General features: G+C 46.5%; 1 long non-coding RNA gene across 1 annotated transcript in view; it reads right to left on the minus strand.

The window, feature by feature from the left end:
• LOC141106476 (uncharacterized) overlaps positions 1-24684 on the minus strand; it is a 66995-nt gene that overhangs the window by 25230 nt on the left and 17081 nt on the right. The window contains exon 2 of the long non-coding RNA XR_012235721.1: positions 24026-24104. This is a non-coding gene — a long non-coding RNA (uncharacterized lncRNA). The remainder of the gene's footprint in view (positions 1-24025; positions 24105-24684) is intronic.

Here is a 24684-nt window from a genome sequence, read left to right on the forward strand (position 1 = left end):
TCAGCACAGCCAGAGTATTTGTCCAGGGAGCAGGCAGTACCATCAAGCTTAGGGCATCGGTCAGGAAAGAATGAAGACAGGGGTAGAGGCTTCTCCCACCCAAATCGCTTTGAAGCCTCCGGGCAACCAGACCCTGTTATGGGAACACAGAAAACCAAAAACTGTTTTTCTGAACTCCGAACACTATTCTGGAGCCCCTCACATATGTGAGACCCCTGTGTAGCAGGGTGAAAGATCAATCCAAGTGGCAGACAAAAACATGGTCAACAGGCCAAGGTCAGTGCAGGTAAAAGGCAGAAATAGACGGTAGGCAGAGGCATAGTCGATACAGTCCAGGGTCAGTTCACATGAAAGGCAAAAACATGGCGGAAAAACAATGCAGACGGTAGGCAGAGGCATAGTCGAGAAACAGGCCAGGGTTGGTTCATATAGAAGGCAATGATTTGGTTGGTTGAGGAATGGAAATATTCAGGACAGAAATTAAAAATGGGGAAATGGCAGTATTAGAGATATGCAAGAACATATTTGGGGGGCACACCATACAATGCGTTTAAATTCAAGATGGTGCTGCTATAAGACCTACAAACAGTACAAAATATTTTACAGCGCACACATACAAGAATGACATTTCCTGCAGGGCTAGTTAAAAACACCTGAACATATTCAAAAAATACGGGGGTTTGGTCACACTATATGGTCATATAGTGCTAAGCCCACTTACTGCGACAAAGTACCCCAAATTAGTGGGTCCTACACCAGTGGCGTCACTAGGGTTGGTGTCACCCGGTGCCAAAAAAATTGGTGTCACCCCCCTCCACCAACTACCTCAGTACAGACATCCCTCCACTAACTACAGACCCCACTCCATCAATATAGCCCCCCTCCCTCAGTACAGACCCCCTTCCATCAATATAGACCCCCCCACTAAGTACAGACTCCCCTCCCTCAGTACAGACCCCCTCCATCAGTACAGACCCCCGCTCAGTGCAGACCCCCTTTCCTCAGTATAGACCCCCCACTAAGTACTGACCCCCTCCCTCAGTACAGACCTCCCATCAGTACAGAAACCCTCCCTCAGTACAGAGTCTGCAGACCCCCCTCCATCAGTATCAACCTCCCACCTCAGTGCAGACCGCCCCATCAGTACATACACCCCCCCCAGTGCTGACCCCCATCAGTATAGAATCCCCCGTCAGTGCAGACTCCCCCATCAGTATAAAATCCCCCCCTCAGTGCAGAGCCCCCCATTAGTATAGAATCCCCCCTCAGTGCAGACCCCCCATTAGTATAGATTCCCCCTCAGTGCAGAGCCCCCCCATTTGTATAGAATCCCCCTCAGTGCAGAGCCCCCATTAGTATAGACATCCCCCTCAGTGCAGAGCCCCCCATTAGTATAGACATCCCCCTCAGCGCAGAGCCCCCCATTAGTATAGAATCCCCCTCAGTGCAGAGCCCCCCATTAGTATAGAATCCCCCTCAGTGCAGAGCCCCCCATTAGTATAGAATCCCCCCTCAGTGCAGACCCCCCATTGGTATAGATTCCCCCTCAGTGCAGAGCCCCCCATTTGTATAGAATCCCCCTCAGTGCAGAGCCCCCATTAGTATAGACACCCCCCTCAGTGCAGAGCCCCCCATTAGTATAGACATCCCCCTCAGTGCAGAGCCCCCCATTAGTATAGAATCCCCCTCAGTGCAGAGCCCCCCATTAGTATAGAATCCCCCTCAGTGCAGAGCCCCCCATTAATATAGAATCCCCATAAGTGCAGCGCCCCCCCATTAGTATAGAATCCCCCTCAGTGCAGAGCCCCCCATTAGTATAGAATCCCCCTCAGTGCAGAGCCCCCATTAGTATAGAATCCCCCTCGGTGCAGAGCCCCCATTAGTATAGAATCCCCCTCAGTGCAGAGCCCCCCATTAGTATAGACATCCCCCTCAGTGCAGAGCCCCCCATTAGTATAGAATCCCCCTCAGTGCAGAGCCCCCCATTAGTATAGAATCCCTCTCAGTGCAGAGCCCCCATTAGTATAGAATCCCCCTCAGTGCAGAGCCCCCCATTAGTATAGAATCCCCCTCAGTGCAGCGCCCCCCATTAGTATAGAATCCCCCTCAGTGCAGAGCCCCCCATTAGTATAGAATCCCCCTCAGTGCAGAGCCCCCATTAGTATAGAATCCCCCTCAGTGCAGAGCCCCCCATTAGTATAGAATCCCCCTCAGTGCAGCGCCCCCATTAGTATAGAATCCCCCTCAGTGCAGAGCCCCCCATTTGTATAGAATCCCCCTCAGTGCAGAGCCCCCCATTAGTATAGAATCCCCCCAGTGCAGAGCCCCCATTAGTATAGAATCCCCCTCAGTGCAGAGCCCCCCTTTAGTATAGAATCCCCCCTCAGTGCAGACCCCCCATTAGTATAGATTCCCCCTCAGTGCAGAGCCCCCCATTTGTATAGAATCCCCCTCAGTGCAGAGCCCCCATTAGTATAGACATCCCCCTCAGTGCAGAGCCCCCCATTAGTATAGACATCCCCCTCAGTGCAGAGCCCCCCATTAGTATAGAATCCCCCTCAGTGCAGAGCCCCCCATTAGTATAGAATCCCCCTCAGTGCAGAGCCCCCCATTAGTATAGAATCCCCCTCAGTGCAGAGCCCCCCATTAATATAGAATCCCCATAAGTGCAGCGCCCCCCCCATTAGTATAGAATCCCCCTCAGTGCAGAGCCCCCCATTAGTATAGAATCCCCCTCAGTGCAGAGCCCCCATTAGTATAGAATCCCCCTCAGTGCAGAGCCCCCATTAGTATAGAATCCCCCTCAGTGCAGAGCCCCCCATTAGTATAGACATCCCCCTCAGTGCAGAGCCCCCCATTAGTATAGAATCCCCCTCAGTGCAGAGCCCCCCATTAGTATAGAATCCCTCTCAGTGCAGAGCCCCCATTAGTATAGAATCCCCCTCAGTGCAGAGCCCCCCATTAGTATAGAATCCCCCTCAGTGCAGCGCCCCCCATTAGTATAGAATCCCCCTCAGTGCAGAGCCCCCCATTAGTATAGAATCCCCCTCAGTGCAGAGCCCCCATTAGTATAGAATCCCCCTCAGTGCAGAGCCCCCCATTAGTATAGAATCCCCCTCAGTGCAGCGCCCCCATTAGTATAGAATCCCCCTCAGTGCAGAGCCCCCCATTTGTATAGAATCCCCCTCAGTGCAGAGCCCCCCATTAGTATAGAATCCCCCCAGTGCAGAGCCCCCATTAGTATAGAATCCCCCTCAGTGCAGAGCCCCCCATTAGTATAGAATCCCCCCAGTGCAGAGCCCCCATTAGTATAGGATCCCCCAGTGCAGAGCCCCCCATTAGTATAGAATCCCCCTCAGTGCAGCGCCCCCCATTAGTATAGAATCCCCCTCAGTGCAGCGCCCACCATTAGTATAGAATCCCCCTCAGTGCAGAGCCCCCATTAGTATAGAATCCCCCTCAGTGCACAGCCCCCATTAGTATAGAATCCCCCTCAGTGCAGAGCCCCCCATTAGTATAGAATCCCCCTCAGTGCAGAGCCCCCATTAGTATAGAATCCCCCTCAGTGCAGAGCCCCCCATTAGTATAGAATCCCCCTCAGTGCAGCGCCCCCCATTAGTATAGAATCCCCCTCAGTGCAGAGCCCCCATTAGTATAGAATCCCCCTCAGTGCAGAGCCCCCATTAGTATAGAATCCCCCTCAGTGCAGAGCCCCCATTAGTATAGAATCCCCCTCAGTGCAGCGCCCCCATTAGTATAGAATCCCCCTCAGTGCAGAGCCCCCATTAGTATAGAATCCCCCTCAGTGCAGAGCCCCCATTAGTATAGAATCCCCCTCAGTGCAGAGCCCCCATTAGTATAGAATCCCCCCAGTGCAGAGCCCCCCATTAGTATAGAATCCCCCTCAGTGCAGCGCCCCCCATTAGTATAGAATCCCCCTCAGTGCAGAGCCCCCATTAGTATAGAATCCCCCTCAGTGCAGAGCCCCCATTAGTATAGAATCCCCCTCAGTGCAGAGCCCCCCATTAGTATAGAATCCCCCCCAGTGCAGAGCCCCCATTAGTATAGAATCCCCCTCAGTGCAGAGCCCCCTATTAGTATAGAATCCCCCTCAGTGCAGAGCCCCCATTAGTATAGAATCCCCCTCAGTGCAGAGCCCCCCATTAGTATAGAATCCCCCTGCACATGTCCACCCACATACTGTATGCATAAAGTTTACAGACCTCAGAACAGCGCGGATGATACACACAGCCGTGTGTGTCCCTCGGGCTCCTCCTCCTCCTGTGTGAAGTAAACATTAGTATAGAATCCCCCTCAGTGCAGAGCCCCCTATTAGTATAGAATCCCCCTCAGTGCAGAGCCCCCATTAGTATAGAATCCCTCTCAGTGCAGAGCCCCCCATTAGTATAGAATCCCCCCAGTGCAGAGCCCCCATTAGTATAGAATCCCCATCAGTGCAGCGCCCCCCATTAGTATAGAATCCCCCTCAGTGCAGAGCCCCCATTAGTATAGAATCCCCCTCAGTGCAGAGCCCCCCATTAGTATAGAATCCCCCTCAGTGCAGAGCCCCCATTAGTATAGAATCCCCCTCAGTGCAGGGCCCCCCATTAGTATAGAATCCCCCTCAGTGCAGCGCCCCCCATTAGTATAGAATCCCCCTCATTGCAGAGCCCCCATTAGTATAGAATCCCCCTCAGTGCAGAGCCCCCCATTAGTATAGAATCCCCCTCAGTGCAGAGCCCCCATTAGTATAAAATCCCCCTCAGTGCAGAGCCCCCTATTAGTATAGAATCCCCCTCAGTGCAGAGCCCCCATTAGTATAGAATCCCCCTCAGTGCAGAGCCCCCCATTAGTATAGAATCCCCCTGCACATGTCCACCCACATACTGTATGCATAAAGTTTACAGACCTCAGAACAGCGCGGATGATACACACAGCCGTGTGTGTCCCTCGGGCTCCTCCTCCTCCTGTGTGAAGTAAACAGAGAGGAGGGGGAGGCGGCTTCAGTCCGCCTTGCTGAGGGACACAGCACAAGCTGCAGCGGGCAGTGTAGCGGTGTGTGCCGCTACCTACGGGTGTCACCCCTCTGGCGGGTGTCACCCGGTGCGGCCCGCACCCCCCGCACCCACCTAACAACGCCACTGTCCTACACTAGTAATAGAATGGAAGATCCTTTGTCTCAACCATGGGAGCTGAACTCCTCTATGTGGGAGAACTGAAGGGGATACATCCTATGCACTGGTGGCCACTAAATAGGAGGTAATGAGGAGGGGGAGGGGTGCTCCAGCCCAAAAGACCTGGTCAGGGCCTTATAGCAGCACCATCTTGAATTTAAACGCATTGTATGGTGTGCCCCCCAAATATGTTCTTGTATATTATAATAGGCCCTGACCAGGTCTTTTGGGCTGGAGCACCCCTCCCCCTCCTCATTACCTCCTATTTAGTGGCCACCAGTGTTTAGGATGTATCCCCTTCAGTTCTAACACATAGAGGAGTTCAGCTCCCATGGTTGAGACAAAGGATCTGACCAGGTCTTTTGGGCTGGAGCACCCCTCCCCCTCCTCATTACCTCCTATCTAGTGGCCACCAGTGTTTAGGATGTATCCCCTTCAGTTCTCCCACATAGAGGAGTTCAGCTCCCAAGGTTGAGACAAAGGATCTTCCATTCTATTACTAGTGTAGGACCCACTAATTCAGGGTACTTTGTCGCAGTAAGTGGGCTTAGCACTATATGACCATATAGTGTGACCAAACCCCCGTATTTTTTGAATATGTTCAGGTGTTTTTAACTAGCCCTGCAGGAAATGTCATTCTTGTATGTGTGCGCTGTAAAATATTTTGTAGTATTAGAAATATGGACTAATAATTTTCCAGAGTGTGATATCACCTGAAGCATTCTCCGATGCAAAGGCCAGGTTGGGAGGGACAGTCGGTACAATGGAAGCTGGTATCTTTCCTAATTCCTTTTTTTGGTGCACACCCGACATTTTTTTTGGCGCCGTCTTTCGGATCCTGTTGGTGGAATATGGTCCGGGAAATGGCGCTCGTGTAGTCTGCTGACAGAGTCGGAGCAAATGCTTCCTGGGGGGGGGATACTTGCTGATAAATCAGGGCAGTGACAATGTCTTCAATAAACTTTATGAAGGTGGTGTTTCTGTTGATTTTTGGTAGATTATGAAAGAATTTAAAAGGGCCAATTGAAAAAAGTAAATTGCGACTTTTTTGTACCTGAATAGGGATTTTCTTGTTGAAAGATAGGGCTGCAACAACTGATCGTTTAAATCCACCCCCCCTCATGTATTTATTGTACTCAGTGATACAGGTAGGCTTGCGAACGGTACTGCGTCTTCTGTGAAGTTCCACCGAGGTGTCATCGTGGATGGTGGACATGATGTACAGATCTTTTCTATCCCTCCACTTCACAGCCAACACTTCTTCGTTCCTCAAGCTTGTCGATTCCCCCTTTGAATGTTTGTGGTGACAAGACGCTGTGGGAAGCCCTTTCGTTTTTTTCTTGCTGTACCACAGGCCAAAGTTTGTTTGAGATATAGGTGGTGGAGAAAGGGCAAAGTAGTATAATAATTGTCCATATAAATATGGTACCCCTGGGGGCGGAGCCGGCAGCCAGAGCTCAGGGACGTGTGAGAGGAGAGCTCTGTCACACCGGGTGATTTTAGAGGCTCACAGCGCACCTAACCTAGCCAAAAAACACATCATCTGAAAGAGGAGAGCAAGGGGCACACAGCGGGCACGATGTACAAAAGGAAGGAGAGAGAGGGACCCCAAAAACTAACTGATTTCTTCCGTTCTGCAGGGGGCTGAGATTTCCAAGATGGCGCTGGCGCCGGGAGCTGTTCGTCAGGCTCCACAACACAGGCATCCAGCAATCCATTGCCATCCTCGGGTGAGTCGCATAACAATGACAATCCCTTGCCATCCTCCCCATTCTGTAGCCCTGTAAAACAAAAGAGGAGGCTTGGGGAAGGAGGGGAGACTGGAGATGAGGCAGGAGCAGCAGGGGAAGAAATGGAGGAATCCTCCACACATGCAGAGCAGCTAGATGCATTCCCTACCTCAGGGCAGCCTATTATTGATACTACAATGAAGGAGATGCTGCAAACTCTGAGGGGAGCCCTTCAATCTGATATGGCAGCCTTTATGAGGAACACAAAAAAGGAAATATCAGCTGTCAGCAACAGAGTGGAATATGTAGAGAATAAAATGGAGGAGTTTACTCTAGCACACAATGAGCTGGTAGATGCTCACTTTGAGGTAGAAGAAGAAATCAGAACCATGCGTCTCCAAATGGCGGATATTGAAGATAGGGCCCGAAGGAACAATATCAAATTTAGGGGGGTCCCCGAGACCGTCAAACCCGCAGAGATCACTACCTACCTGCAAAAGCTCATGATGACCGTACTTCCATCTCTAAGCCCAGAAGATATCACTATTGACAGGGCTCACAGGCTGCCAAAACCATCCTTCCTGCCTGAACAAATACCTAGGGATGTGATAGCAAGAATTAATTTCTACCACATTAAGGATCAACTTATGCGATACGCAAGACAACATCCTTCCCTCCCTGACCCATATGCTGGTATCACACTTTATGCAGACCTGTCGCAAGCCACCCTGTCAGCCAGGCACAACTTGGTACCCATCACCAAGATTCTGCGCAACCATAAGATCCTCTACAAATGGGGCTTCCCTGCTAAACTTCTGGTAGACATGAACAATGAATCACATGTGATAACATTGCTAGAAAAGGGCCTGGACCTCCTCCGTAAATGGCGCTTACTTCCCGCAGATGCAGTACCAGAGGACCCTAACCCGCAATATAACAGAAGCAACAATCAACATCCATCCAAGAAACACAAGTAGCAACCTGCTTACCATAGGTGTGCGCACAGGGTGTGCCGGGTGTGCCCAGGCACACCCTAATCCCCCCATGCGCATTATTGTTATCGTTCTGTGTAGCAACAGGAACATGGGAAAGATCTCCCTCTTACCGGCTCTGCCATAAGAGAAGTGTTTATCCTTTTCTCTTTTACTGTGCCAGCAGGGAGATCAATGTGTCGGGGTCATATATATGTAGATGCATACACATGCATGTATGTTTGAGCTTAAGGGTGCACACCCTAATGCATTAGGCTGTGCACACCTATGCTGCTTACGTACATACCACTTGATGCTATTTTTCTTAGTGAGTGCTCTCCTCTCACAACCTGTCAACCTGCTAGTCAAGGTGATTTGCAGCTTCCTAGGAAGTTGTACTTTATGATCAAACAACCGATGTTCGGCTATTAACGGGTTTACCCTGTTGAATTCCCCTACTTTAGTTACAAGATGATTCCCGTAACCTACTATCCGCAATTCATGCGACCTACATCTCGCCATTTATCAACAGTTCAATTTTGTTCAGTTAAAATGTTCACTTATAAAGTTATAAGGACACTATTTCCTCAGATCCCATGCATACTGCATGCATACTGACCATAACTAACATATCAACCCCAATGCCTGGAACTACCACTAGATGGCACTGCTACGCAACTTTCCACAAGAATGAATCTTAAATTGATGTCATATAATGTGAGAGGCTTAAATAGCCCCTACAAAAGAAGAGCCCTCTGGAAATCAGCCTTGGAAGCGAAATGTGACATTCTATGTGTACAGGAAACTCATTTCACCAGTGGTAACTCCCCGAAATGTACACATCCCAAGTTTCCGCACGTATTTATGGCCAAGAATACGACAAAGAAGAATGGAGTAATGATTGCGTTTAAGGACACACTAACCTTCTCTCTCTTACAGGAACATATTGATCCCCAAGGTAGCTTTCTGATAGTAATTGCAGAACTGGACCATGTCACCTATACTATAGTAAACTTGTATGCACCTAATGTTAGAACACTAAGGTTTATTCGCAAGGTTGTAAGTATGGCTAAGAAGGTGCAAAAAGGCAACTTATTAATATGTGGCAATTTTAACTTGATTATGAACACAGAGTTAGATGTGTCCTCGTGGCCTCTAAGCGACGGCCTTCTCTAGACTCGCTGTGCCATGAGGAAAGGCTTTATGACCCCTGGCGCTGTCTTAGATCCACCTAGAGAGACTACACATTTTATTCAGCTGTACATAAGAGCTATTCTAGAATTGATTTTTTTCTCACAGACCTGTACACGTTGCAAAATGTCCAGAAAGCTGACATCCACAATATCACATGGTCGGACCACGCTCCAGTGACTATTGAGATTGTGGATGCCAACAAGATCTCCCACAAGCCACTGTGGCGTAACAATACATTTCTTCTATCACACCCCAAACTCAGAGACGAAATTGCAGCAAAAATTGCGGAATTCTTTCAATTCAATAATAATGGAGAATGCTCCCCTATGACCACCTGGTGTGCACACAAAGCATTCGTTAGAAGCGCCCTCATACAGATAGCCTCTAGGGAAAAGAAAAAAAAACAGCAGCGCATGACACAACTACTTGAGAAGATAGCGGAGAAGCACAGCACAAGAATCCTGCTACCTCCTCAAGTGAAATACTCAAAAGTCTCAATAGCTGCCGTGAAGAAGTAAGACAGGAAATTAGAGCAGATTATGATACCTTTTTAAAAAAACTAAAAGTCTCCTATTTCCCAAAATAACAGGGCAGGTAAAATCCTAGCTTCCCAGCTTAAAAAAAAACAGGCACGTTCACCTCAAGAATCTCAGACATCACAGTACCAAAGTCGTGTACCAAAATCCCAAAGATATTGCCAATGCATTTAAGGACTATTATGAATCCCTATACGATCTCAAAGCAGACCCACTCACTTACCAGCCCTCAATAGACAAAATTTCCCTACAAAAAATAAATGCGCCCATCACACTCACAGAGGTTGAAGCAGTTATTCACTCATTACCCATGCACAAATCACCAGGAGCAGACGGATTTTCCGCTGAATATTACAAGGCTTTCTCTGCTCTCGTCAAAATTTTTAATATAGCAGCTTCTGTTGGTTCCTTCGGGAATGAGATGCTCCAAGCTATAATTATCACTATACCTAAACCTGGTAAAGACGTATCGGACCCACAAAACTTCAGGCCTATTTCCCTACTGAATTCAGATTTAAAGATATACGCTAAAATTGTAGCAAATAGACTTATGGAAATAACCCCCTCCCTCATAGGACTTGACCAGGTCGGTTTTGTAAAGGGCAAACAGGCACCAGATGGGACGAGGAGGATGCTAGATCTCCTGCGCATAGCGGAAATCAATAAGCAGTCCAGCATCTTTTTGGCACTAGACGCAGAAAAGGCCTTCGACAGGGTCCATTGGGGATACCTGTCCAGGACCTTACTCAAGTTTGGTCTCTCAGGACTGATACATTCAGCAATTATGTCCCTGTATTCTGACCCATCTGCAAGGGTCTTCTCCTCTAGCCTGCTCTCTGACCCCTTTACACTATCTAATGGTAACCGTCAAGGATGCCCATTGTCCCCAATTATCTTTTCCTTGATCATAGAACCACTGGCAGAATCTATTAGATCCAGCGACAAAATAGAAGGCATCAAAGTTGGCTCTGATAGCCATAAAATAGAACTGTTTTCTGACGACATAATCCTCTCGCTATCAAATCCAACAACTTCTTTACCCATCATCAACACAATATTACATAAGATCGGGCAAGTCTTCCTTTACAAAGTTAATACAACCAAATGTTACGCACTTTCGCTTAACGTATCAAAAGAATATAAAACCAGGTTGAAAAATATATTTCCCTGCAACTGGGACCCTCCTTTCATTACTTATCTTGGTGTGCAGCTGACTTCCGCTTCCTCCAAAATTTATTCACAAAACTTCCCTCCATTATTAACTAAAATTGAAGAGGAACTAAATCAAATCAATAAACTACACCTTACCTGGTTGGGGAGGATAGCTGCATACCAAATGCAAATATTACCTAAACTCCTATATTATTTTAGATCACTGCCCATACCAATTCCCCAGAAATTTTTTACACAACTAGAGAAGTGTCTGAAAAAATACATTTGGGGGGGAGGGGAAAACAAGAATAGCATTGGCCCACCTCTATAAACCTAAACATCTAGGGGGAGTAGGATTACCTAATGCACAGATATACTATAAAGCTGCAATATTGGACCAAATGCGGTACTGGTTCTCCTGTCAAACAGATAACCGCTGGTCAACTATTGAACACACCGTTACACCAGGCCATGACCTCCCTGCGTTGGCTATAGATGCCTGTATACATTGCAAACCAAACACCCCACCTTACTCAACTATACGAGCAACAATAGATGCCTGGTCCTCCTTAGTGCATAATCATTTTACAGACACCCCAATTAGGAAACTAAACACACCACTAGCATCCTACGAATACCTAATCCCAAACTTCTCAGTCCAAGCATGGAAATCTTCAGGAGACAACTTCACCACACCTGCTCCGTCTCAACAGAGTATGGTAGATAGATATAGAACATATCAAATACACCACAACACGAGCAAAAACCCAACACGACAGATAGCCATACCACAGATCTTGTGGGACTTCCTCTTAAGTAAAACTTCTAATAACCGTAAGGGGATATCGCTTTTTTACAAATTCACCACCCCCCTCTACTTACAATCCAAAATCCCCAGCATGGTGAAATGGGAATATGAATTACAAAAAGAATTCTCTATGTCCCAATGGCATGAAGCGATAAAATATAATCACAAATCCTCAGCATGCGTGGATCACTGGGATAATGCACAAAAGCTCTTACATAGATGGTACATTACTCCGTTTAGGTTAAATAAAATGAACCTTAGTATCACACCTCTATGTTGGAGAAACTGCCAAGCTATTGGTAACCTCCACCATATATTCTGGAACTGTGCAGCTATACAACCTTTCTGGCAAAAAATCCAGTCACTAATTAGAAACGTTACCAACTCTGATTATGCCATCAACCCTGCTCTTGCTCTTCTAAGCTTAGGTATCGAAAATTTTCCCCCTTTGATGAGGAAAGTAGTGACCCACATCTTGTTTGCCGCACGTATATCAATAGCCAAAGAGTGGCGCTCTACATCACCTCCCAAAATTGAAGAAGTCATAGCTAGAGTAAATGCTCAATATACTATGGAAAAAATGCTAGCATATACGGAAAGAAGGGCCGCGAGTTTCCACAAACATTGGGAAACTTGAAGATCTTCTAAATATGCCTCCTCACATTTGTGACAATCACTCCAACTTTTCTACTACTGAAATACAATCACAAAACGTCTAGCGGTACAACCCAATATTGGGTATGGTCATATATGGTCTTTTATGCAGCACACAACATAGAACTAATACACTTTTTACCTCACTATATGGGATAGATGATGTCTAACTTGTTATAATTAAGTCATTCAAAGTTTATTATTGGTTAATGACATAGCCTAAAGGGAACTTACGTGACAGTATGTTTGAGTGGACCCTCAGTAAGGTCCTCTCGAGGCTACCTTTGAAAACTTCAGCAGAAAGTCTGCTCACAGTGTGAACCCACAAGGGGTGACAGGCTTGACCACTACATAAAGCTTAGAAGAGAATATTTCTTAGTAACTCTACCAGTTTATCCTTTTTACTCTACTAATGTAGTAAGATCCTTAATGTCGAACAATATGTACAAATGAGAAATTTATAATATGCGTGTAATATGTATATTCTTGAAAAAACACCAATAAAAATCTATTGTTTAAAAAATAAATAAATATGGTACCCCTTTTGGAGGAGTGGGAATGCCAACTCCCAAACAATTTTCCCACTTATTCCCATGTACGAGGGACACTCAGGGGGCTGGAGCTGGGAATCTTTGCCTTCGTACATGGGGAATAAGTGCACATAACCGGTGGCGCTTTCACAAAGCTTGTTAAGCTTCAAGCGTACCTCGCCCTCTTACTGGGGATATATTGCTTGATTCCCAGCCAGCCTGTGAAATGCACCAGGGATTCGTCCACAGATATATTTTTGTCAGGGACATAAACTTCGTCAAACTTCTGAGAAAAAAAATTAATTAGGGGGCGAACTTAATATAGTTTGTCAAAGTTTGGGTGATTTCGGGGGGGGCACTGTGAGTTGTCACTAAAATGCAAGAAGCGCATTATGATTTCATATCGGGACATGGACATGGCTGATGAAAAAACTGGCATATGGTGGATGGGTTTGGTCGACCAATACTTATGAATTTCATTTTTTTTTTTGTAAGCCCCATGTTGAGGGTTAGGCCTAAAAACAATTTTAGCTTCACTACCGTTAGGGCCCTCCATTCAAAAGGGCGGGCATAGCTGGAGCTGGGGTTGGTTTTAATGAATTGTTGGGCAAAGAGATTAGTTTGGTCCATGATGTCTTGAATCAATTCGTTAGGGAAAAATCCATTTAAAAAATCCATTTGTGAAAAACCTGCAGTGTTGACCTGCACACCCAGCTGTGCTGTAAAAGGGGGAACGTGGCTGACCCTGTGGTAGAAGGCAGCCACAATGGGTTTGCCAAGGAATCTGGAAGATGGGTTTGGGCCCTACTTCTTTGGCGTGCACTTGTGCTGGGCCTTTCCTCCTGGGGTCTAGCAGCACTTGTACTGGGCCCCTCTTCCTGGGGTCTACCACCGCTGGCACTGCTGGTAGCTGCCTGGTGTTCAGACCGTCGTCTTTTTGGACGGACTGCTTCCTCCTCTGATTCGGATCCTGATGTGCTGCCTTCGGGGGGCTCATATTCCGAACCAGAACCAGAATATGAACTGAGCAGTGAGAGCTCCCCATTGCTCTCATCGGTCAGACTCAGTATTTGGTATGCCTCTTCTGGGGTGTACACCTTTCTGGACATAGTGGCTGACTGGTTGTATGTACTCTGGTGGCAGGTGGTGAGGTGGCAGGTACTCTGGTGGCAGGTGGTGAGGTGGCGGGTACTCTGGTGGCAAGTACTCTGGTGGCAGGTACTCTGGTGGCAGGTGATGAGGTGGCGGGTACTCTGGTGGCAGGTGATGAGGTGGCGGGTACTCTGGTGGCAGGTGATGAGGTGGTGGGTACTCTGGTGGCAGGTACTCTGGTGGCAGGTACTCTGGTGGTGAGGTGGCGGGTACTCTGGTGGCAGGTACTCTGGTGGCAGGTTATGAGGTGGCGGGTACTCTGGTGGCAGGTGATGAGGTGGCGGGTACTCTGGTGGCAGGTGGTGAGGTGGCGGGTACTCTGGTGGCAGGTGGTGAGGTGGCGGGTACTCCTGATGGACAGGTACTCTAGATGACAGCTACTCTAGATGACAGGTACTCCTGATGACAGGTACTCTTTTTTTAGGGGGGGGCAATCTGGGCACAGTAGTACATGCATAATAGGTAACTAACTGTTAGCTAATCTTTTCTCCTCACACTGGATCGGTGTGTGAGGAGAAGAGCCCAGCAACAGCAGTTACACACACAGTGTTTCTGTTTACATTACTGACCGGCTGTGATTGGACACAGCCGATCATGTGGTGAAGAGCCATGTCCTTGGCTACAGTGATCGGGGCTGAGCTGTATCCAGGGGAAAAGCCTCAGCCCCGATCACCGCTCTGTGCGCCATTACCGACAATACGCGCCGCTTCCCAATCCCGCTCTGCATTGCCGTTACCGACGCTCCGACATCAGCTGCTGCCCGCTGCCGCCCGCCGCTTCAATACCCCTATCGGGGAAGGGATGTGTCCTGAGGGACACAATGGTAACGTGATCGCCGCTCTGCGGGCCCCCGGGGGCCCGCAGTAGCGGCGGAAAGCCGAGGCCGTCATATGACGTCCACCCAGGATGGGAGATCCCATCTGTGGATGTCATTTGACTATGGCTGGGTATTGAAGTGGTTAACAGGGGCGCGTAATTACAATTTTTAAATCTAATATTTTGCAGGAGGGCTTGTTCCTGCGCTCAACAACAGAATCTGTGAGGGGTTACAGTGTTGCGGCACCAGCACCAGTGCCTAAAGCCAAATTTTTCTGCTCCTGTTTAACAGGGGCGTGTAATTACAATTTTTGCTGTAATATTTTGCAGCAGGGCTCATTCCTGCACTCAACTAGAGTATCTGTGAGGTGTTGCAGTGTTGTGGGACCAGCACCATTGCCTAAAGCCCAATTTTTCTGCCCCTATTTAACAGGGGCACGTAATTACAATTTTTAAATCTAATATTTTGCAGCAGGGCCCGTTCCTGCGTTTAACAACATAATCTGTGAAGGGTTATTTGTGAGGGGTTACAGTGTTGTGGCACCAGCACCAGTGCCTAAAGCCCAATTTTTCTGCTCCTGTTTAACAAGGTCGTGTAATTACAATTTTTGCTGTAATATTTTGCAGCAGGGCTCGTTCCTGCACTCAACTAAAGTATCTGTGAGGCGTTGCAGTGTTGTGGCACCAGCACCAGTGCCTAAAGCCTAATTTTTCTGACCCTGTTCAACAGGAGCATGTAATTACAATTCTTGATATAATATTTCACAGCAGGGCCCATTCCAGCACCCACCAAGAGTAACTGTGAGAGCTTACAGTGTTGTGGCAACACCACCACCAAAGGCCCCATTTTTCTGACCCTGTTCAACAGGGGCATGTAAATACAATTCTTGATATATTTCACAGCAGGGCCCGTTCCAGCGCCCACCAAGAGTAACTGTGAGGGTTTACAGTGTTGTGGCAACACCTCCACACCTTCACCAAAGGCCCAATTTTTCTGACCCGCTTCAACAGGGGCATGTAATTACAATTCTTGATATAATATTTCACAGCAGGGCCCGTTCCAATGCCCACCAAGAGTAACTGTGAGGGCTTAAAGTGTTGTGGCAACACCAACACCTAAGGCCCCAATTTTTGCAGAGTATATAGGGCAGGCCCCTACTTTCAAAAATCCAACTTACAAATGACTCCTACTTACAAACGGAGGGAGACAACAGGAAGTGATAGGAAATCTACCCCTAGGAAGGGAAATTCTCTCCTGTAAGAGTTAATATGGGAAAAAAGGTGTCTCCTCCACTGATTTATCACCAATCCTTGTTTCCCTTAAAAACCCCACATTTTCAAAATCCAATTGTGATTGGGACAGAAAGTAAGGTGAAATCTTCTGAACAGGGGCACAGACAGCAAAACAAATATTACAGGGGTGATAACCCTTCCCTATGTTTTCCAAAAAGCTTTAAAATAGATTTTTTGGCTGGAGCTACACTTACAAAATGTACCTGTTCCAAATTACAAACAGATTCTACATAAGAACAAACCTACAGTCCCTGTCTTGTTTGCACCGCCTGTATACTGCTGTTCAGAGTATATAGGGCAGGGGTCTTCAAACTACGGCCCTCCAGTTGTTCAGGAACTACAATTCCTATTATGCCTAGTCATGTCTGTGAATGTCAGAGTTTTACAATGCCTCATGGGACGTGTAGTTCTGCAACAGCTGGAGGGCCGTAGTTTGAGGATCCCTGATATAGGGCCTGGGGGCCCAACGCCTTTTCTTTTTTTAATTTGGGTGCGGGGTTCCCCTTAATATCCATACAAGACTCAAAGGGCCTGGTAATGGACGGGGGGGGGGTACCCATGCCGTTTGTCTCACTGATTTTCATCCATATTGCCGGGACCCAACATTACATTAAAGCCGCAAGCAGTTTTAAATGACTTTTATTCCTTTAAAAATGTAATTTTGTGCAGTGACTGTTCTAAGCACGGGAAACACGCGCCACTTTACAGGCATACTATAGACACCCCCCAGGTACGATATTTCACTTTTATTTTTTCACTTTAAGCATCATTAAAATCACTACTCCCGGAAAAATGCCATTTTTTAAAACTTTCTTTTGCATTGATACATGTTCCCTGGGGCAGGACCCGGGTCCCCAAACCCTTTTTAGGACAATAACTTGCATATTAGCCTTTAAAATTTGCACTTTTGATTTCTCACGTTCGAGTCCCATAGACTTTAACCAGTTGCCGACCGCCTCACGACGATATACGTCGGCAGAATGGCACGGGCATGCAGAATCACGTACCTGTACGTGATTTGCCTCCCGCGGGCAGGGGGTCCAAACGGCGGTCGGATGTGAGGGGGAGGCCATCCATTCGTGGCCCCCTCCTGATCGCTCCCAGCCAATAGAATCATTCCTCTGCTTCTGTATAGTAAACAGCAGCAGAGGAAGTGATGTCATCTCTCCTCGGCTCGGTATTTTCTGTTCCGGCGCCGAGGAGAGAAGACATCCGAGTGAGTGCACAACACACACACAGTAGAACATGCCAGGCACACATTACACCCCCCGATCACCCCCTAATCACCCCTCCACCCCTCCCCCGTCACACTGACACCAAGCAGTTTTTTTTTCTGATTACTGCATTGGTGTCAGTTTGTGACAGTTAGTGTGCTAGGGCAGTTAGTATTAGCCCCCTTTAGGTCTAGGGTACCCCCCCTAACCCCCCTAATGTTTTAACCCCTTGATCACCCCCCATCGCCAGTGTCACTAAGCGATCATTTTTCTGATCGCTGTATTAGTGTCACTGGTGACGCTAGTTAGGGAGGTAAATATTTAGGTTGGCCGTCAGAGTTTTATAGTTTTTTTAACCCCTTGATTGCCCCATAGTTAACCCTTTCACCAGTGATCACTGTATAAGTGTTACGGGTGACGCTGGTTAGTTAGTTTATTTTTTATAGTGTCAGGGCACCCGCCGTTTATTACCGAATAAAGGTTTAGCCCCCTGATTGCCGGGCGGTGATATGCGTCGCCCCAGGCAGCGTCAGGTTAGCGCCAGTACCGCTAACACCCACGCACGTAGCATACGCCTCCCTTAGTGGTATAGTATCTGAATGGATCAATATCTGATCCAATCAGATCTATACTAGCGTCCCCAGCAGTTTAGGGTTCCCTAAAACGCAGTGTTAGCGGGATCAGCCCAGATACCTGCTAGCACCTGTGTTTTGCCCCTCCGCCCGGCCCAGCCCAGCCCACCCAAGTGCAGTATCAATCGATCACTGTCACTTACAAAACGCTAAACACATAACTGCAGTGTTCGCAGAGTCAGGCCTGATCCCTGCGATCGCTAACAGTTTTTTGGTAGCGTTTTGGGGAACTGGCAAGCACCAGCGGCTTAGTACGCACGGTCGTAGTCAAACCAGCACTGCAGTAACACTTGGTGACGTGGCGAGTCCCATAAGTGCAGTTCAAGCTGGTGAGGTGGCAAGCACAAGTAGTGTCTCGCTCCCACCAAGAAGAAGACAAACACAGGCCCGTCATGCCCATAATGCCCTTCCTGCTGCATTCGCCAATCCTAATAATTGGGAATCCACCACTTCTGCAGCGCTAGGGATGAGCTTCGAGTTCGAGTCGAACTCATGTTCGACTCGAACATTGGCTGTTCGCAAGTTCGCCGAACAGCGAACAATTTGGGGTGTTGGGGACCTGGGTCCTGCCCCAGGGGACATGGATCAATGCAAAAAAAAGTTTTAAAAACGGCCGTTTTTTCAGGAGCAGTGATTTTAATAATGCTTAAAGTCAAACAATAAAAGTGTAATATCCCTTTAAATTTCGTAGCTGGGGGGTGTCTATAGTATGCCTGTAAAGGGGCGCATGTTTCCCGTGTTTAGAACAGTCTGACAGCAAAATGACATTTGGAAGGAAAAAACCCATTTAAAACTACCCGCGGCTATTGCATTGCCGACAATACACATAGAAGTTCATTGATAAAAACGGCATGGGAATTCCCCACAGGGAAACCCCGAACCAAAATTAAAAAAAAAAAATGACGTGGGAGTCCCCCTAAATTCCATACCAGGCCCTTCAGGTCTGGTATGGATTTTAGGGGAACCCCACGCAAAAAAAAAAAAAAAAAACGGCGTGGGGTCCCCCCAAATATCCATACCAGACCCTTATCCGAGCAAGCAACCTGGCAGGCCGCAGGAAAAGAGGGGGGGACGAGAGTGCACCCCCCCTCCTGAACCGTACCAGGCCACATGCCCTCAACATTGGGAGGGTGCTTTGGGGTAGCCCCCCAAAACACCTTGACCCCATGTTGATGAGGACAACAAGGGCCTCATCCCCACAACCCTGGCCGGTGGTTGTGGGGGTCTGCGGGCGGGGGGCTTATCGGAATCTGGAAGCCATTTAACAAGGGGACCCCCAGATCCCGCCCCCCCGTTTGAAATGGTAAGGGGGTACTTACCCCTACCATTTCACTAAAAAAACTGTCAAAAATGTTAAAAATGACAAGAGACAGTTTTTGACAATTCCTTTATTTAAATGCTTCTTCTTTCTTCTATCTTCCTTCATCTTCTTCTGGTTCTTCTGGCTCTTCTGGTTCTTCCTCCGGCGTTCTCGTCCAGCATCTCCTCCACGGCATCTTCTATCTTCTTCTCCTCGGGCCGCTCCACACCCATGGCATGGGGGGAGGCTCCCGCTCTTCTCTTCATCTTCTTCTTCATCCTCTTCTCTTCTTCCTTCTTCTCTTCTTCTCTTCTTCATTTTCTTCTCCGGGCCGCTCCGCGTCCATGCTGGCATTTTATAACCCTAAGGTAGGGATGAGCTTCGATGGAGGAATGCCACAGGGAAGTCCTGTCATGTCCCGTCATGTGTCGGAGGGGGGCGGGGTCACCGGGTGGCCCCGCCCCCCGTTATTTAAGAACCGTCAGAAGAGGAGACGCCGTCACACAGCAGGAGCCTCCCTCCATGCCAGCATGGATGCGGAGCGGCCCTGAGAAGAAAATGAAGAAGAGAAGAAGAGAAGAAGGAAGAAGAGAAGAGGATGAAGAAGAAGATGAAGAGAAGAGCGGGAGCCTCCCCCCATGCCATGGGTGCGGAGCAGCCCGAGGAGAAGAAGATAGAAGACGCCGCGGAGGAGATGCTGGATGAGAACGCCGGAGGAAGAACCAGAAGAGCCAGAAGAACCAGAAGAAGAAGAAGATGAAGGAAGATAGAAGAAAGAAGAAGCATTTAAATAAAGGAATTGTCAAAAACTGTCTCTTGTCATTTTTAACATTTTTGACAGTTTTTTAGGGAAATGGTAGGGGTAAAGTACCCCCTTACCATTTCACACAGGGGGGGCCGGGATCTGAGGGTCCCCTTGTTAAAGGGGGCTTCCAGATTCCGATAAGCCCCCCGCCCGCAGACCCCCACAACCACCGGCCAGGGTTGTGGGGATGAGGCCCTTGTCCTCATCAACATGGGGACAAGGTGTTTTGGGGGGCTACCCCAAAGCACCCTCCCAATGTTGAGGGCATGTGGCCTGGTACGGTTCTCGTCCCCCCCTCTTTTCCTGCGGCCTGCCAGGTTGCGTGCTCGGATAAGGGTCTGGTATGGATTTTTGGGGGGACCCCACGTCATTTTTTTTTTTAATTTTGCCCGGGGTTCCCCTTAATATCCATACCAGACCTGAAGGGCCTGGTGTGGAATTTAGGGGGACTCCCACGTCATTTTTTTTTTTAATTTTGGTTCGGGGTTTCCCTGTGGGGAATTCCCATGCCGTTTTTATCAATGAACTTCTATGTGTATTGACGGCAATGCAATAGCCGCGGGTAGTTTTAAATGGGTTTTTTCCTTCCAAATGTCATTTTGCTGTCAGACTGTTCTAAACACGGGAAACATGCGCCCCTTTACAGGCATACTATAGACACCCCCCAGCTACGAAATTTAAAGGGAAATTACACTTTTATTGTTTGACTTTAAGCATTATTAAAATCACTGCTCCTGAAAAAACTGCATTTTTTAAAACTTTTTTTTGCATTGATCCATGTCCCCTGGGGCAGGACCCGGGTCCCCAAACACTTTTTATGACAATAACTTGCATATAAGCCTTTAAAATTAGCACTTTTGATTATTCATGTTCGTGTCCCATAGACTTTAACGGTGTTCGCGTGTTTCGAGCGAACTTTTTTCCTGTTCGCATGTTCTGGTACGAACCGAACAGGGGGGTGTTCGGCTCATCCCTATGCAGCGCCCATACTTCCCCCATTCACATCCCCAACCAAATGCAGTCGGCTGTATGAGAGGCATTTTCTTTATGTCCTCCCGAGTACCCCTACCCAACGAACCCCCCCAAAAAAGATGTTGTGTCTGCAGCAAGCGCGGATATAGGAGTGACACCTGCTATTATTGTCCCTCCTGTCCTGACAATCCTGGTCTTTGCATTGGTGAATGTTTTGAACGCTACCATTCACTAGTTGAGTATTAGCGTAGCGTACAGCACTGCACAGACTAGGCATACTTTCACAGGGTCTCCCAAGATGCCATCACATTTTGAGAGACCCGAACCTGGAACCAGTTACAGTTATAAAAGTTAGTTACAAAAAAAAGTGTAAAAAAAAAAAAAAACCCCAAAAAAATATAAAATAAAAAAAAATGGTTGTCGTTTCATTGTTCTCTCTCTCTTTATTCTCTCTCTATTGTTCTGCTCTTTTTTACTGTATTCTATTCTGCAATGTTTTATTGTTATTATGTTTTATCATGTTTGCTTTTCAGGTATGCAATTTTTTATACTTTACCGTTTACTGTGTTTTATTGTTAACTTTTTTGTCTTCAAGTACGCCATTCACGACTTTGAGTGGTTATACCAGAATGATGCCTGCAGGTTCAGGTATCATCTTGGTATCATTCTTTTCAGCCAGCGGTCGGCTTTCATGTAAAAGCAATCCTAGCGGCTAATTATCCTCTAGACTGCTTTTACAAGCAGTGGGAGGGAATGCCCCCCCCCCACCATCTTCCATGTTTTTCTCTGGCTCTCCTGTCTCAACAAGGAACCTGAGAATGCAGCCGGTGATTCAGCCAGCTGACCATAGAGCAGATCAGAGACCAGAGTGGCTCCAAACATTTCTATGGCCTAAGAAACCGGAAGCTACGAGTATTTCATGACTTGGATTTCGCCGGATGTAAACAGCGCCATTGGGAAATTGGGAAAGCATTTTATCACACCGATCTTGGTGTGGTCAGATGCTTTGAGGGCAGAGGAGAGATCTAGAGTCTAATAGACCCAATTTTTTCAAAAAAGAGTACCTGTCACTACCTATTGCTATCATAGGGGATATTTACATTCCCTGAGATAACAATAAAAATGATTTAAAAAAATGAAAGGAACAGTTTAGAAATAAGATAAAAAAGCAAAAAAATAATAAAGAAAAAAAAAAATAAAAAGCACCCCTGTCCACCCCTGCTCTCGCGCTAAGGCGAACGCAAGCGTTGATCTGGCGTCAAATGTAAACAGCAATTGCACCATGCATGTGAGGTATCACCGCGAAGGTCATATCGAGGGCAGTAATTTTAGTAGTAGACCTCCTCTGTAAATCTAAAGTGGTAACCTGTAAAGGCTTTTAAAGGCTTTTAAAAATGTATTTAGTTTGTCGCCACTGCACGTTTGTGTGCAATTTTAAAGCATGTCATGTTTGGTATCCATGTACTCGGCCTAAGATCATCTTTTTTATTTCATCAAATATTTGGGCAATATAGTGTGTTTTAGTGCATTAAAATTTAAAAAAGTGTGTTTTTTCCCAAAAAAAAGCGTTTGAAAAATCGCTGCACAAATACTGTGTGAAAAAAAAAATGCAACACCTACCATTTTAATCTGTGTTTGCTTTAAAAAAATATATATATAATGTTTGGGGGTTCAAAGTAATTTTCTTGCAAAAAAAAAAATGTTTTCATGTAAACCAAAAGTGTCAGAAAGGGCTTTGTCTTCAAGTGGTTAGAAAAGTGGGTGATGTGTGACATAAGCTTCTAAATGTTGTGCATAAAATGCCAGGACAGTTCAAAACCCCCCCAAATGACCCCATTTTGGAAAGTCGACACCCCAAGCTATTTGCTGAGAGGTATAGTGAGTATTTTGCAGACCTCACTTTTTGTCACAAAGTTTTCAAAAATGAAAAAAGAAAAAAAAAAAGTTTTTTCTTATCTTTCTTCATTTTCAAAAACAAATGATAGCTGCAAAATACTCACCATGCCTCTCAGCAAATAGCTTGAGGTGTCTACTTTCCAAAATGGGGTCATTTGGGGGGGTTTGTGCCACCTGGGCATTCCATGGCCTCCGAAACTGTGATAGGCAGTGAAGAGTGAAATCAAAAATTTACGCCCTTTGTAATCCTGAAGGCGGTGATTGGATTTCGGGGCCCCGTACGCAGCTAGGCTCCCAAAAAGTCCCACACATGTGGTATCCCCATACTCAGGAGAAGCAGCTAAATGTATTTTGGGGTGTAATTCCACATATGCCCATGGCCTGTGTGAGCAATATATCATTTAGTGACAACTTTGTGCAAAAAAAAAAAAAAAATTGTCACGTTCCCGCAACTAGTGTCAAAATATAAAATATTCCATGGACTCAACATGCCACTCAACAAATAGCTTGGGGTGTCTACTTTCCAAAATGAGGTCATTTGGGGGGGGGGGGGGGTTTGTGCCATCTGGGCATTTTATGGCCTTCAAAACTGTGATAGGTAGTGAGGAGTGAAATCAAAAATGTACTAAAAGCTGTGTAAATTCCAGAAAATGTACCCTAGTTTGTAGACGCTATAACTTTTGCGCAAACCAATAAATATACGCTTATTGGCATTTTTTTTTACCAAAGACATGTAGCCGAATACATTTTGGCCTAAATGTATGACTAAAATTGAGTTTACTGGATTTTTTTTATAACAAAAAGTAGAAAATATCATTTTTTTTTTCAAAATTTTCGGTCTTTTTCCATTTATAGCGAAAAAAATAAAAACCGCAGAGGTGATCAAATACCATTAAAAGAAAGCTCTATTTGTGGGAGGAAAATAACGCAAATTTTGTTTGGGTACAGCATTGCATGACCGCACAATTAGCAGTTAAAGCGACGCAGTGCCAAATTGTAAAAAGTGCTCTGGTCAGGAAGGGGGTAAATCCTTCCGGGGCTGAAGTGGTTAACGGTGTTCGAATGTTTGTGCAAACTTTTGTTCTGTTTGCATGTTCTGGATGCAAACCAAACCGGGGGGTGTTCGGCCCATCCCTACTTATCAATAATTAAATTAAGAATAAAAATACGATAACAACATTCCAGCATATACTTACCGGGTGGTTCAGTTGGTTATGAGAATGTAGACAGCTGGAAGACTTCAGTGGAGGTCTACTCTACAAGTAACGGGGTTGGCTTATATAATAAAAGAAAAAGAAGTTTAGTAAAGAGAAGTTTTAATTAAAATTAAATTTAGCGGTCACATCTTTCTTAGGAACACATACCTGATACCACATATATTTATTAAAATATTTTTCTTCTAGCCTCTAGGTAGGACAATTATCAGCACCCATTCAGCAGTTTAGTAACCTCTAGAGCTCATATTTAGACAGTTTTAATCTAAAATCAATTTAAGAGGAATTCCAGCCCAAATTTTTGCTTTGCTTTATATACAGTAGCATGGAGTCATTTTGGACAGTTAGTTATTCCTGTTTAAGTGTTCAATCAGTTTTGCGTAAAAGAAAGTGACCGGCACATTAACACCCAACTTTGTATATGACTTGCTGTTGCAATAAAGTTTACTTGGTCCCAGAAAGTGACCGGGTTCTGGGGACAGACCCCTCTTTTAGAAGACTCTCACTGAATAAAAAGTTTTCCCATTTCTGTTCCCAGCAGTGGCAGGGCTCAGGGTAGCATTCAGACTTACCAACCCTAGGCCCAGCATGAGGAGGGACACAGGAATAATGCAGTTGTGCTGCCTCCATCCCTCTGTTTC

This window comes from Aquarana catesbeiana, linkage group LG08 (assembly GCF_042186555.1).
Source record: "Aquarana catesbeiana isolate 2022-GZ linkage group LG08, ASM4218655v1, whole genome shotgun sequence".
Taxonomy (NCBI): domain Eukaryota; kingdom Metazoa; phylum Chordata; class Amphibia; order Anura; family Ranidae; genus Aquarana; species Aquarana catesbeiana.